Here is a 15630-nt window from a genome sequence, read left to right as displayed (position 1 = left end):
CCAGCCCGGAGCGCTTGTGTCCTCCCTCTTCCGGAAGCTCGATTTGCGAGGGCAGAACTTGCGGAGCCAATGGTAACCTGTGCGCGGCCAGGACGGTGGTGGAGGGAGGCTTATGGGGAAGCTGGGCGGGGCTGGGGAGGGCGGGGCCGCGCGGAAGTCCTGATCTGCAGGTGGCGCCGGCCGGAGGCTGGGGCGGTGCTGCCATCAGTGGGCGGGGCAGAGGGGCAGTGAGGCAGCAGGGCAGCGGGGCAGCGGGGCAGCTGGGCGGGGCACCCCCACCTGTCCGTGTGTGGGGATCATCCTGGGCTCCGCGGCCTCCGCTTGCACCGGACGTGGACCCTGGCTACCTGTGGGCAAGATAGAGGACTGAGCCCAGGCACGCACGACTGGCCAGGTAGGGCACCTGAAGTGCAGATCCGCCAGGCCCACTGTTGGCCTTGAATACGCGCTGCTAGGCAGTTTCCAAGAAGACGGTATCTGTCATAAGAGGGGAGGTAGGGCTGGGGTGCCAAATGCCGGGTTGGGTGCAGTCTCAGAGGAGAGACACGGTGAGAGGACACAGAGCGGCCTCTGTGTTGGCGGGACTAAAAGTTTGGGCTATAGGGTGGGGGTGGTGTGTGCCTTGCTCTGTGGTCTCCCCAAGAACCCTCACTCCAGAGCAAGGGGCTCTACTCCCACCCCTCACTGCACTCCCTGCCTTCCACAGCAGCACCTGGGGTGTGGTCATGTCGGGGCAGGGAAGGCCCAGGGCAGGGGCTCATTCAGGAGCAGGGGCCACTCTGCAGGCATGCTGGACCTGACAGCGATGCAGTGCTTCGGAACTCCCCTGGGCTGGGTTTCTAACCAGTGGAATGGAAGGGCCTCTCCTTCCTGGGGTACAGTTGGGGGAACTGGATCCATCATGAATGTCAGCCCTGAAAATGGAAGCTGCTCTACGTCCATTCCTGGAAAGAAAAATCAGGCTCCTCCAGCCCAGGTGACTCAGAAAGTCATTCAGCAATGTTCAGGGTCCCCAGTTTAGGCCTTCAATTAGAGCTGAGTGGCTCAGGAGGCCAGATCCCTGTCCGTGGCTCCAGGAGTAGGCTTTCTGCTGGGGGACAGGATCCTCACAAACACCTGTGTCTTTGTGGGTCACTCCACTCTGACAAGCTGGGAGGCAGGGTGCAGTTGTGGGAAATCCTGTTTCCATGAGTAGAGGGCCACCAAGTGGTGGGGGCACAGGAGACAGTGAGAAAGAGTCCCGCAGCCTTTCTGGAATCGAAAAACTGGCAAATGTGAAAAAGTGCATAATTTGTTTTATTGAACAGGCTGCTTATGTACGTTTGGAGGGCCAGGTTCAAGGACTCTGCATCCCTCCAGGACAATAGCCTCAAGAGAAGAACAGACAGAGCAGGAGGAGATGTGGGGTTTCTCCCAGGAATGAGGTAGAACAGGGATTTCTGCAGATTTGCAAGGAGACCCCGACCACTGAGCACGGGGTTACAACCCCACGTGACCCCTGTCATGTTTGGCTTGGGCTCTGGGTCTGGCCTGATCATATATTCTTCCAGCTGAGTTCCAGAAACTCAGAGGGTAGTCTTAGAGAGGCTGTGGTTGGAACCCGGTGTGGAGACGGAGGGTCCTTTATCCTGAATCCCCTCAGCCTAATCACTGTAGCTGAGTTCCGACACCACCCAGGCCCCCAGGGTGGCCGTGGAGGGAGAGCAAGCCTGGCAGGTGACCCAGGGTTCCCACTGCTGTTCCCCTCCCTTATCTTTGTTCCCTTTCACCCCAAAAGGTGTGATTGTCTCATGTCATGGTGTCAAGCTATCTCTGTTCTCTGTCATTTGGTGTCCCCACCACCGCTTAGCCTTCTCTCTGCATGGATGCTCAAGGACCAGGCTCACTTGAAGTTCTGAGCTTGAGCAGTAAGGTGGAAACAAAGAAACCAATGGAAACAAAGAAACAAGTGATTGTGGCAAAGCTCCCCACCACAGAGAAGCTGCCCTGAGTGGAAGGGAGGGTGTGGGCATGCCCATTTGTTTCCTGTCTCCCAGTGCTCTTCACTTTCTTATTGCAGACCTGCATGGTTACAACAAAATGATCTGCAAAACTGAAAATATTTACTCTCTGGCTTTTACAGAAAAGGCTGACCAGCCTCTGGTTCCTGTACCGGTCAAGTGATTGGAGTACCTTTCCAGTTTGGAAATATCTGGGCAGTCCCAGGTTTGCAAAATTCTTTGAGTAGTTATGGAGTTTTGCTTCTAAACATTTTTATGGCTTTATACTTCTGAGCTGAGGTTGTGTTGTGTAATACTGAGCCGGGATTTTCTCAAACTGTTTCTCATTTCTTATACCGGACACCCTTAAATTCCAAGGGGAATGGGATGTTAAGGAAGCCATGGAGTTTAGGAAAAATATACAGATTTCATTTCCATTTAAGCATCGATGTATCTCCATCCTAGGCAGTATCGGTTCTGTGGTATTGATAGGGGAACTAAATAGCAACCAAATTTATAGAAAATAGTGGATCATTGGGTACACAAGTTCTTCTTTTCAATGTTTTTGTAATGTTTGCAGTTTAAGATGACCATTCCTGAGAAACAGGCAGCCTCTTAGAATGAAATAGCACTTTCCCTGAACCATACTCAATTTTTATTTTGTAGACAGCAGGAAGGGCAATCACACATCCAACCCTTGGGGACCTCAAAGATAAAATGTAACTTTCTGAGAGCACACTCCCCCCATCTCCCCCTGCTCTTTTCACTGTCCCATTGTCCCTGAAGGCTCTTTCGTATCTTCTGCTCATGACACCAGTAACTCTTCCTCCTTGTTCCTCAGCTGGTAAGTTTACTTTTCTACTTTGACCAAGCAAACTGAAGCCAACAGAAGAGAACTTTGACGAGCAACTCCCAGCACATCCGTTCACCTTCTGATGTCTGTGACCTCACTCTCGCTGCCCCACTTCTTATTACAGGTGACATCGAAAGCCAGATCATCCAAAAGTCACCAGGGGGGCCACCCATCCAATTTTCTCCAGGCTGTCACTCCCACATCCATCCTCTCTGTCACTACCTCATCTATTTTGTTCTCCTGCTAGTTGGCTCCTATCAGTATATAAAAGTCCATCCTCTTAAAAGAAACAAACAGCACTCCTTGACCCTAATTCGCCCCCACCAATTGCCACCCCGTGTCTTTGCTGCAAATCTTTAATAAGTAGTTTAAACTCACTGTCTGCATATTCTCTTGAGCCATCCCCTTTTGCACCCACTCTGGCTTTTCCCCTGATACCTCGCTCTATGGAAACTGCTCTGTCAAGGCCATCAGTGTCCCCTCATTGTTAAATATAGTGGTCAGTTTTTAGTCTTCATCATGCGTGGCGCTTTGGCAGCATTTGACCCAGCTCTTCCATCCCTCCTCCCCCGTGTTCCTGCTTTACTTGGCCTCCAGCCCATCACTCTGCTTTCGATCCACTGGCTGGTCTTTTGCCAACGTCTCCTCTTTTTTCCAAACATTTACTGCGAATGTGCCCCAGAGTTGGGTCCTGGGTCTCTCCACTATCTCTCTGCTATAAATTTGGTGGAAGCAGCCATGCTTGGAAATTGACATGACATCAGATTCTCAATTTGTCCAAAACTCCCTGATTGGCCCTTTCCATTTGGAACTCTCTCCCTGATACTCATATTCTTTTTCTTTCATTCATCTTGCTTTTACATTCATACATATGTTCTACTGTGTAAATTACTATTCCAAATATTGAATCAGTCCATACATATCATGTAAAATGCTCAGATCTATATTATTTCCACTAAGATGCTTATTCTACCTTAGGACCTTTCTGCATTTCTGTATTTATGTCAATAAAGTGAATAGTATTTCTACAAGCCTCATAGTTAAGCAGTGTGTTTGTTTGGGGATATTATGTAACATGAAATAATGATACAGCAACATAGTCATTTTTCATTTAATTTTATGTAACACCTAGATGAGGTTTTTTCACTGAAGACAGGTTTTATTGAAATTTTACCTACGGTATGGACAGTCAGTTTATGTTACAGCCCTCATTTCTCCCCTTTTCTGATATATTTTCCATTTGGCTATTATAACATATACCTTGGCATGAAATAAAATTCCAAATTCATTCACATAATAAAATTAATACATTTAAATTATATTTTTTAATTTTAAAAAGAAAGAAGAAAAAACCCAGACTCCTCTACCTATTAGGCGTTTCTGTGGCAATATCTAATAGACTCCTTAACCATGACATTGAAGAACCGAGCTGATTCCAGCCCCTTTCCACCTGCTCAGCCCCATCTTGTCCCATCCCCTGTGGATGGAGAGGACATCCATCCCATTTTCCAGGTCCAGATGTTGGAAACATGTTCTTTATCTCTCTTTCTCTTGCACACACACACACACACACACACACATACACACACACACACACACAGCAAATCCAGCTTGTTAGAAATTTCTGGCTTCTCTGTCTTCATTAACCACCTACTCCGTGTTCCCCACCCTCCTAGGAGCCACCTTCAGCCCCTTCTTGGACACCAAATAGCCTCCTTCTTCCATTTTTGCTTTTCTACAATCTCATTCACAGAGAGTCAGAGGGAGCCTATAAAAGCATACATTGAGGGGGTGGGAGTAGCTCAGTGATAGAGCACATGCTTATCATGCATGAAATCCTGGGTTCAAACCACAGCACCTTCACTAAAATAAATAAATTACCCTCCCCCCCAAAAAACAAAACAAAAGCATAAATTGGACATCACCCATCCCATCAAGACTCACTAAAATGGTCACCATTTCATTAGGAGGCAAAGTCGTCCCAAAGTCTTCCAGGTCCCGGCGTGCTCTGCCTCTCAGCCCACACTCTCCCCATCACTCGGGGCCTTTGGCTCAGGCTCTTCCTTCTTCCTCTGGATCTATGCTGCTTCAAGTTCATTACTCCGTGAGATCTGCCAGGACTGCCTTATTCCCTCCTGCCTGCCTCACACCCCACCATCATCACCTGAGTTTGCTCATATCACTCTTATTTTTTTCCAAGCTCTTGCTACCCCCAACAGGCTTCCTGTTTCCTCTGCTAAAACTCTGAGCCCCCAGTGATGGGGAGTCGTGTCTATTTTCTTGACTAATAAAGCCCAAGAGCCTTGGGAATGGGTATAGTTACTAGATTCCCATATGTAGTAGGAGCTTATACAGATTTGTTGAGTGAATGCAGAGGTCCTGGTCCAATCCGATGGAGCACTTCTGTGTCGTGCTCAGAGAATAACTCTCCTTTTGTCCTGAGAGGGGGTGCCCACTACCTTGGTGATCAAAGGCAAGATCTATTTTCTTTATGCTGTTAACCTTAGGCAGGGAGAATGGGGGATACTCATTTATATTTTAAAATTTGATTCACTCTGCAGTTTGTCTTGTCTATGTATTCTCTTGAGAAACCGTTTATGAGTGATCATTCTTCCATCAGATTGAACAGGATCCAGGGGGAAGTACCAAGCCTGTCCTAACGGCCATCCTGTGTGTCATGTCCTGTGACCCAGTGGATGCTCAGCACGTAAGTGAACCGACAGGGGTTAATGAAGAGTTGGGAGCATCTCATTATTGTGGTGGCTGCACTCTTTCCGATGCCTTGAGATTTGGGGGTTTACAAGTGTGGAGGGGAGAGGCCAGGTCCTCTGTACTCTTCCTGAGTGCCCTGGCCTTGCCCATTCCCCCAGCCCCCTCTTGGCAGCCAAGCCAAGGAGCTGGGCCACTGGCAATTGTGCTGATCAATAAACCACCTCACCCAAAGTCCGGGGGTAGGAGCGGCCAGCACAACTGGTTGTAGACTCTGGAGTCAGGTCCTTGAAGGAATTCCTCACTGAACAGTGTTTTTGACCTTTTATTTTTCTCTATAACCTACAGCTGAAGAAACACATTGCCTTAGATACATGAAAGTTGAGGACACCTACTAACCCCATGGAGCCCAGGTGGGGCTGGGAGTCTGCTGTTTGTACAGCCGGTGGGCTCATGTTGCTTTGGGCATCCCTGTGCCTGAATTCCTGCAGTACACTCGGTGGTAAGAACGGGGGTGCCTGGCAGGGAGGGAAGTGGGTCGGGAGTCTGCACAGCTGGGGAGACGTTAACCTGGGGTGAGCGGGAGCTGGCTGATGCATGGAATCTCGGTGCAGGGAACTCTCCACACTCAGAGAGGTTCCCACTCCTGCAGGGTCCCTTTGATCAGGGTGCTGGGCTGTCAGCACAGCAGGGTCCCTGTGAGGATCATGGTGCCTTCAGGCAGTGGGAAGTGAGGGGTCCAGTGGCACTTAAATTAACTGTGCACCGGAAGCCAACCCCCATCTCTTTCAGCCTATTTCCTAATCTGGAAAACTGGAATGATGTTAAACATCCCGCAGGTTTGTTGATGGGCTGGGACACACTAGACAGCCAGGAGCTGGAATTCCTCTGTCCCCTGATTGTTATCCTTCCTTCCCACTATTTGCTCTCACAAGTTCAGTCTCTCTTTCTCTCTCTCATTCACTTGTAACTTTCTCTCCTGCTCTGGTTTCATTTGATTTCCACCCTCCTCCCAATCCCCAGATGAGTGAAATTAATTTCTGTGTGTCAGTTCCAAATTCCCGGGAAAGATGCTCTGTCCCCTCTGGATTGGTTGTCCAACCCATCAGTTGCAGGCAGAGGAGTGAGTCCCTCTGTGACCAGTGGAGGGGCTCTGCCCAGCCCCCCAGCCACCACTGTGGGAGCACATAGCTCTCCGAGGAGGAGGTACTGGCTGTGATTTGGTGTCACTAAGTGTGAATTTATGTCTCCTCTTGCCCCACTTTCATCCTCCTAAACAAAGATGAAAATTAAACACTCCCAATATTTGTGTCATGGAGCACTCAGGATGGGGGCTAAGAGGGCTGGATTCCCTGCTGAGTGTAAGGGGCTACAGTGACTCCCCAACGAGAGCCTGTAAAGGGAACAGCACCGGCCCCACCGGACACTTAGGGCGCTAAGTCTGCATGACATTGAGCCAGGCTTCTGACCACACTTCAGTTGTCTGGTCCGACCAGTTAGTCTGTGAAACCAACCCGCTTTGGATTTCTCAATCCCTCCCTGAGGTTTTACCTGAACCACTAGCTTCTGTATCTCTGAAGACAGATGATGAGGACCCTTCACGTAAGACATTTGCACAGCCCTGTGTGGGAATTTGTGCTGCACGGTCAGCCTGGTGAGCTGACTGAAGTTGGTATTTTACTGATCTTAAAAATAGTCTGGTTTCCTGATGCACTGTTTCACTGAACAAGCAACAGAAGCCACCTCTGGCAGATAAAAGCAAAAAAGGGACTTAATGAAAAGATACTGGGAGGGTGCTTTGAGTGGCCCGGACCAGAGCCGACCCGGGGGCCATAGGAGATGTTGGGGAGCCCCAGGCACCAGGCTGGGCAGGGTGCTACCGGGACCCCAGCTGCCTCAACAGGGACCCCCCCCTCTTCCTGACACTCCACCTCACTGCAGGTTCATGTCCCGGCAGGGCCAGGTCACACTGAAGCCACCGGCACACACCTCAATGGGGGAGATGGCCACGTCTCAGCTAAGGGCGTGCCCGGTGTGGGGAGAGGCCCAGTTAGAGGACGGCGGGTCCCCTACTTTTCCGAGTTAATGGGCAAGTCAGTGCCTGTCACTCAGGAGAGCCAGGCTGGACGGACCTCATTGTGGTGACTAGGCCATCTGAGTTCACTTATTACTTTTTAGGTTGAAAGGCCCAAGAGGGAGCAAAAGTGGAGGTTCTAGTACTTATTTTATATTTCCCATGTACCAGGTGCGATAGCAAGCCACTTCAGACAAGGCTCAGAACAACCACGTAAATAGTCCACGAAGCAAGTCTTGCAGTCAGGCTTCTGCAGCCCCGAAACCCGTGTCCCCATCAGCTCCGTAGTTACCAGTGGAGGTTGTAGGGATTTATGGGACTGTGTGCTCCTGTGGGGGCTGGGATGTGTGTGTTTAAATCCACATCTTCAGAAACTCGGCTAGAACCACAGCCACTGATTGTCTGCATGGAGGCAGAGGAGGGGAGGCTTCTAGCCTCTGGTCCAGCATTTGAGGAGCTCAGAAGTTGCTCCTTCTGTCCTGAAAAAAATACCAGAGCTGAGAGAGCTGAAAACCCACTGCTCTTCTTAGATCCACAAGAAAACTGAGGTGGAAACTGCTCCCAACCCAGAGAGGCAGCCGGGCAGGCTTGGAGAGTCACAGCTCCCAGGGAAGGACCCGCTTTTGTAAGAACCCCGGGGGCAGGCAGATTTAACAAGTCCCTGAGGCCAGCTGGAGGCTCAGCGTGGGGAAGTCTGAGTGTGACAACTCCAGGGGGTCAGTCAGAGGGGCCCCCTGCTCTTTTTCATGCATTTTACCTGCAGGACCGTACCCTGTTCTCAGAGTGAAGATCATAGGAAAACTCCTCATGCTTCCTACCAGGAAAGGAAAAAATAGCTCTATTGAAATACACCCAGAATATTCTCTTCCATTGTGGGGGGTTGTGCTTTGTTTTGTTTTGTTTTTAATGAGAAATTATTTTACCAGAGCCTAACCTACCTGGGGGAAGGGAAATCCCTTCTGTGTCACCCAAATTGTGGTGGGGGGAAAGAGACACACGTGTGCAGGTCACAGCTCAGGGCACAGGCTCAATGAGAACTAATCACAGGACTACAGATGCCCTAATCTGTCCCGCTCCCCCAGCACCTTACCTCCATGTCAGTAGGGCCCCTGTATAATGACAGGAATAAAATTAAAGAAGTAAATGTCTCAGGAGTGTCTAGGGAAAACCCAAAGACAGCGGGGAGATGAGAACAAGGACACACAGGCGGCTTTAGCCTCTCGCATGAATAGCTGTAGCAAACTACACACAGCCCAGCCCCAGTAGATAAACAGAAAACCTCACAGAAGAAACTATTTATTTTGGTTCTCTTACCCAGTGCATTCCATGGTGCATCCTCGCCTAGAATTGAGTGGAAGCAAGTCCATCTCAGAAGGGACATAACTGAAGAGGAATGGCTTTCCAGACTCTGAAGTGCAGAGAAAGCACCAGCCTGGGTTAGAGAAAGGTGAGGGGTGAGGTAGGGGGTGAGCTGCCTTCTTCCCCAAATAAGGAACCTTCCTGAGGCCAGCACAATGGGAGGGAGGGCCATGGGGTGGAAGCAGCCAGACTTCTTCCTGAGAAGTGATAGGGTGCCTCCACGGGACAATTCAGGTGCCCAAACTGGGTCCTGACGGTGGGAGCCAGTCAGCCTGCCTCAGAGCCCAGGACTGAGGTGGGCGCACAGCAGGCCGGTCTTACTTGGCCAGATCCATTTCACTTCTCTGAAGCCCTGTGTAAAACATGAAGCGTGGACGGCCTGGTGAGCACAGCTCTGCCCTCAAGACCGGTTTCAACTCCTCTCTTCCCAGAGAACAGCATCTATGAGCCCGTCCTGGGTGACCTCACAGAGATCACCCTAGTGGCCCAGGCTAGTGACTGGGAACATGTACCTTCCTGCAGCCAACCCCAGACGTCCACTGATGCATCATATACTGGCAAAGATGTGAGTCCCTTTGCATTGGTCTAACAGCAGAGACTGTGCCACAGGCCCAAGAGGTGGTGTGTGGGACATGCAGGGGTGCAGGAGTGTACGCAGTGCAAATGTGTAAGTGGTGGCAGGGGTGCAGGGGCTTTGGGGGGGTGCAGGCAGTTCAGGGGTTGCAGGGGTGCAGGCAGTGCAGAAGTGCAGAGAGTGGCAGGGGTGCAGAGGTACAGGGAGTGTAGGGGTGCAGGGAGGTGCTCAGGCAGGTGCACATCCTTGCAAGCAGCCTGACCCCGGGAGGCTAGTGCAATGGTTTGTGATGGAGGCGGCGGCGGCGGCGGGGGGTGGGAGGCTGCCCGGGCAAGCCCGTCGATTTCTTGTTTTCCCTGCAGCCTGGACTGGGGGGGCCTTTGCCGCCAGAGATTTTCAGATGTTGGGAATCTTGCTCCTGGGAGGTGGGGCGGTTTGGTCAGTGGGCGGCGGCAGCGGCAGAGGGGCGGAACGGGGCTGCCCCTGGCGAATTAGTGGAACCCGGCTGCCGGGCCTGGGAGCGGCCTCTGCTGCCCCAGGTCGCCGGACACACCTGTCCCATTCAGCTTGCTGAGTGGGGAGTGGAGGCGGTGTCGTTAAGGTGCGGGGCCCACGGGGGTAGGGGGCTGCCGCGGGGGAGCCGGTCAATTTGCTCCGCTCTCCCCTGAGGTGGAGCCTAGGAGCGGCCTCCACTGCCCTAGAGGCGGGACGCAGGTCTCCAGGTGAGCTTGCTCCTGGGAGGCAGCGGCGGCGGCTCCAGGGGGAGGGGGGCCGTTCCAGGCAGCTGCTTCATTACTTCTCTCCCCCGCGGCCTGGCCTGGGGGCGACCTCTGCCTCCGGAGATTTGCCTGAGGTCCCACTCCAGGTGAGCTTGCTCCTGGGAGATGTGTGCGGTGTGGTCAGGGAGCTGGTAAGTTGGTGGCTGCGGGGTTAAGGAGGCTGCCCCGGGGTAGCTTGTGGATTAGCTCCATGTCTGCACCACATGGCCCGCAGGCGGCCTCTGCTGCCCCAGGTTCCGGGACACCCCTGTCTCACTTAGTCAACTGTGGGCGGGAGGCAAGGTAGTAAGGGTGCAGCGGTGGCGGGGGTCGGGGGCCTGCAGCGGGCAAGCGCGCCCATTTGCATCCATCTTCCCCGCGGCATGTCCTGGGGGAGGTCTCTGTTGCCCTGGGTTACGGGACACGTGTATCCTAGTCGGCTTGACCCCGGGAGGCGGGCGTGGTACGTTGGGGGTGGTGGCAGCAGCGGCCGGCTTTCCCATGAAGCTGGTCCATTTGCTCCCATTTCCCCTCATGGTTTGTCCTGGGGGCGTTCCCTGTTGCCCCAAGTTCGCCGGACGTCCATTTCCAAGTCAGCCTGCTCCCTAGAGGAGGACACCGTGAGGTCAGGGGGCAGGAGCGGTGGCTGCTGCGGGGGGATGGGGATGCCTTGGGGAGTTGGTGGATTGGCTACCGTCTCCCTGATGGCCTGGTGTGGGAGTGGCCTCTCCTGCCCCAGATCACCAGACACACCTGTCCCATGCCCTGGGCATGCCTTTAAGGTGAGAGGGTGGCGACGGCGTGGGTAGAGGACCTGCGGCGCGGAGCTTGTCAATTTGCTCCCCTCTTCCCCGCGGCCAATCCTGGGGGCGTCCTCTGCTTCCCAAGAAGCCGGATGCCTGTCTCCAGGTAAGCTTGCTCCTGGGAGGCGGATGCGATGAGGTCGAGGGGCAGGGGCAGCCGGACTTCGCAGCTGCCTAATGGGGCCACTTCTTCTCCTTTCCTATGACCTGGCCTAGGGACTGCCTCTCCTGCCCAAGATTCGCCTGACACACCACACCAGGTCAGGTTGCTCCTGGGAGGTGGGCGTGGTGAGATCAGGGGGTGGAGAGGAGAGGGGTGCTGCCTATTGCGAGCTGGAGGAAAACCTCCCATCTCTCTGGAGGCCTGACTTGGGGAAGGCCTCTGCTGCCCCTCATTCCCAGGTCACACTTCTCAGGGTCATATTGCCCCGGGGGTGCGTTAAGGTGCGGGGGCGGCGGGGTGGTGGCGAGTTTATGGAGCCTGCCACTTGGGAGGTAGTGGTTTAGCTCCCATCTCCCCAGCAGCTTGGCCTGGGGGCAGCTTCTGTTGCCCCAGGTCGCAAAGCATAGTTTCCCTGACAGTTTAGCCACCTGAGGTGGGCAGAATGTGCTGAGGGGGCGGAGGCAGCCCCCAAGGCAGCGATGGAGGGGGCTGTCCCAGGCCAGCTGGTTTATTTGTTCCCATCTCTACCATTGCTTCCCTAGTTTCGCAGGACGTCCTTCTCCAGTTTATCCTTCTCCTGGGAGGTGGGCGCTGTTCATGCAGCCCAAGTTCTGGGCTCACCCCTGGGGAGGCGAAGAACTCTCTTGTTCTCCTTTGTCTTTGTTCTTCAGCGAAGGGATTACTTGACCCAATTCTTAATCTTGAGAAAGTGTAGCCTGTGTTACGGAAGAGCTGCTGGATAGTGATTTGTAGGTGGGTTTTCACATCAGCTGATGCCCAAGGCAGGCAGGAAAGCTATTACTCAGAGCTTGTTAGTGTGGAGCTGAGGGATGGCCCCGCTGTCCTCACCATATTTTTTAAAAATGTGTTACTCCCCTCTATTTCCTAGGTGACATTTTAGGTTATTGGGTCACAGATTGCTGGCACACCCATCCCTGTTTTCAAACATCTTTTAAACTTGGGTGAAGTGATAAATAGGGGAAGAAGATGATTTACTGAAAGCTAAGAATACTTAAATTTGCTTTAAAGCTACATTCTGTCAATCTTTCTCAAATGATTTTTCCCCAATTCAAAATCCACGACCTAGTGAATATTGTACTCCTGTGTAAATCATTGATATTCACATCACACTTGTTAAATGGTCAATGAGATTTGTTAAGCAGATTATTGCTGAAAGGAAAAGCTTAGGCTTTTGAGAATTCCTTGTCTGATGTCACCCAGGCAGTCACAGTAGAAGACAGAGCTGATATAAACATCCCTCAGCTGCCTGAACTGCAAATCTTCTGGGATTATTGATCCCTGAAATGCAGGTGACTCTTGATGATATTCTGGGGGATGGTTTACATGATCAGATTCTTCCAGTCCTGTAAATGGGTTCCATGGCCCCAGCCCCGGGAGAACTGGTCATAAGGGCCATATCGTGAGGGGTGGGATGGGAAGGCAAGGTGTAAGAGCTGGAATCACTGAGATTCCACACTCACTAAACACAGACTCCAGAGCCTAATTGTTGTCAGGTTCTGTTCTGGATTTGAGAGTGTGTTCAGGCATGATTCTTGCCCTTCAGGAGTCACTGCCTGGGTGGAAGTAACCTTTACACAAATCTGGGAAGGATGGCAATTAAGTAGATGGGCTGTTATGGTTCTCAGTGTGCCCAGGCTCGCTCTTCTAGGCAATCGTGGGACTAACGACAGTCATGTTATTCACTCGTTCACTGATTTATTACCCTTGAATTGATCATTTGTCCCATAGTAAGTGAAACAAGGGATGATGAACCTGAGTTTTGTCCCCTCTCCTATCACTGATTGTATCTGTCAGTTGGGTGCCCTGCGTATGCATTGTGAAATGGTGGTATTTCTTGCCCAATGGGGCAGCACTGTCAGTTCTGAGAATCAGGGGAGTCTCGTGGGTAGGACAGCACCCTGACGCACATGACACCCCCCCACCCCATGAGACAGCATTGTCGATGCTCAGGTGACCCGATGTAGACGGCGGCGTTAAACCTGAGCATGTTTAGTGATCTTGGTGGATCTGAAAATACAGACTACCGGTCCCTACCTCTGGAGACGCTGAGTGTCTGTACCCCAGAATTCTGCATTTTAAGATGCACTTTAACTAATTCTGATGAAGATGATCTGAGTGTCCCATTGAGAAACAGTGTTGTACGATACAGCAATATTGAGGATTCTCAGGGAAAAATGTCTTTTCAGGATGTCCAAGGGCCCTCACTTGAGACTTTTGTCTTGAGTTTAATTGTATGTGTTCAGAAGTGATGTCTCTCACTTCCAGTGCTTGTAAGCATGCTCTGTGCAGGGACTTGCACTCAGTAGATGGCAAAAACTATTATTCTTCAGGTCACCGAGCTAGAGTGTGAGCGATCTTTATTTTGGTTTTCTTTATAGCAATGCAGAGTCTCCCGAGAAGAGATTCAGATTGAACAGCTTTGTGTCAGACTTTGGAAGACCGCTGGTGCCCAAGGTGTTCTCTGGCAGTGCAATGACGAATCTAGGTCCCTCTTTCACTGCTATGTCAATGAAGTGGACCACTTGGACAAGGCCAAAGCTGGTATCTCAAACGTTACCCTTGACAGTGATATTCAGCTCCAGGAAGCCATCAGATGCAGCAGGTGGCCAGAGGAGGAGCCGAACAGGCTCATGAAATGTGACATCCCCAACTTCATCAACACGGACCAGAACTCTTCCTTTGGGGAAGATGATCTCCTGATTTTGGAACCACCAATTGTTTTAGAAGATAAGCCAGTTGCTCAGACCTCACACAAACACTTGAATTGAGAAACTTGCTTTGTCAAGTGTCTTTATGAAGATGTGAAGTCTGTCGTTGTATGGCAGGAATTCCCCTTTCACAAAATTGTATCTGTTTGTGTCTGAGAGAGAGAAATGGAGACAGACAGAAAGATGGAGACAGAAGAGCGCCCCCTCAGAAGAGAGCTAGTTAAAGTGAGTTTTTGTGCCTTTAAAAAACATTTGGGGTTTGGGGGGGAACAAAGTATTTACACTGTCTCATTTTCCTAGTTGGAAACCTTGGCCCCATACTCAGTGTGAGTGGCCTTGAACGGGGGTTGGCACGGTGCATTTCACCTGGCACTGCCACTTGCACGCTCTGCCTTTAGCACGTTGCTTTGACTCTCAGGGCTGCCACCCTTTTAACTGTAAGTAGAGGAGTCTGGAGTAGGTGATCCATCCCAGCTCTGCTGTTTTGCAAATTTCTGATTTCATATTTGGATGCGGCTGTGATACACCCAGTGCAGTATAAACCAGGCCCTACCTCCTGCATATTGCTGGGGCATCCCTCAGGTCTGTGCCTTCTACTCAAACCTTTACTGAGCCCAGATTTTGTCAGGAGCCCAAGTGCCTACCGAGATGGCAGGGGACATCTCTCATGGTCATGGTAGCCATCATTTCTATTGGTTGTGCTGAAACAGCTCTTCTGAGATTCCCCCGGCCACCCTTGATCAAACCTGAGGACAATCCTGTCGTTTCATTCCAAAGAGGAGGATCAATATATGGTGCATTTTATGACAATCCTGTCCCCAGGAATGCATGGAAGGTTATCAGCTGAGTGAGGGGAGGTGCCTCTGTGTCCCTGTGTCCCTGTATCTCTGTCTGCTCACAGTGTCCTGCCACCGGCTATTGAGCAAGAAAAGTGCTATTCACCATGATGTGTGTTTTGCAGACGTGTAGACGATGGTCGTGTGGCTCGTGTGTGGGCTTTGAGCTGGGATGTTGAAGAGCTTATAAATACCTCATCAACATGCATTCAAGGTGGCCTGGTGCCACACAGACTTGACTCATGAAGGCATCAAGCCTGCACACTGGTTTGGAAACAACTTGGTTTTGATCAGTCACACTGCATTCATGACTAGCTGCTAATCTCTGGGTGTTTTTTTCATTTTAGATTTATTCACCCAGTGTCTTGCTTAAGCTGAAAAATACTTTTATTTCACCAGAATATTCTCTGATTCTTTGTTTTCACACATCCAGGTTTTTAATTCCTTTAAAAATCGTTCTGTGTTTATAATGTCTCCTTATTTCTATCATCTCTAGGTTCCCAGTGGCCTGAGCCATGCACCAGGTTTTACATAGGAATTGTACCACCAAAAGAAATCCCCTCACTATAATATCTTTTGAGGAAAATATTATTCTTTAAGACTCTAACACTAAAGCGTAGAACAAAGCATGGAACATTTCTTGCAGTTAATACATGTTCATGCAAAAAGAAACTTGATATTTTCATTGAAGAATGTTGATTTTAATAACTTTTACTAATGTGAATATTATTATTCATAATTTAAGTAACCAAATAAAACCACAGTTATTTATTATTAAGATTGAAAACTATTT

General features: G+C 50.8%; 1 long non-coding RNA gene across 1 annotated transcript; it reads left to right on the top strand.

The window, feature by feature from the left end:
* The first annotated feature begins 332 nt into the window (after positions 1-332).
* Positions 333-13945, top strand: LOC107035084 (uncharacterized). Its single transcript, XR_012077896.1, has 8 exons — positions 333-394; positions 1308-1424; positions 2123-2205; positions 5453-5539; positions 5890-6043; positions 8934-9062; positions 9406-9539; positions 13672-13945. It is a non-coding gene; the product is annotated as an uncharacterized lncRNA (long non-coding RNA).
* The last annotated feature ends 1685 nt before the right edge of the window (positions 13946-15630 follow it).

Source organism: Vicugna pacos, chromosome 11, assembly GCF_048564905.1.
Source record: "Vicugna pacos chromosome 11, VicPac4, whole genome shotgun sequence".
NCBI classification, from domain to species: domain Eukaryota; kingdom Metazoa; phylum Chordata; class Mammalia; order Artiodactyla; family Camelidae; genus Vicugna; species Vicugna pacos.
This window is presented reverse-complemented; position numbering and strand designations above follow the sequence as displayed.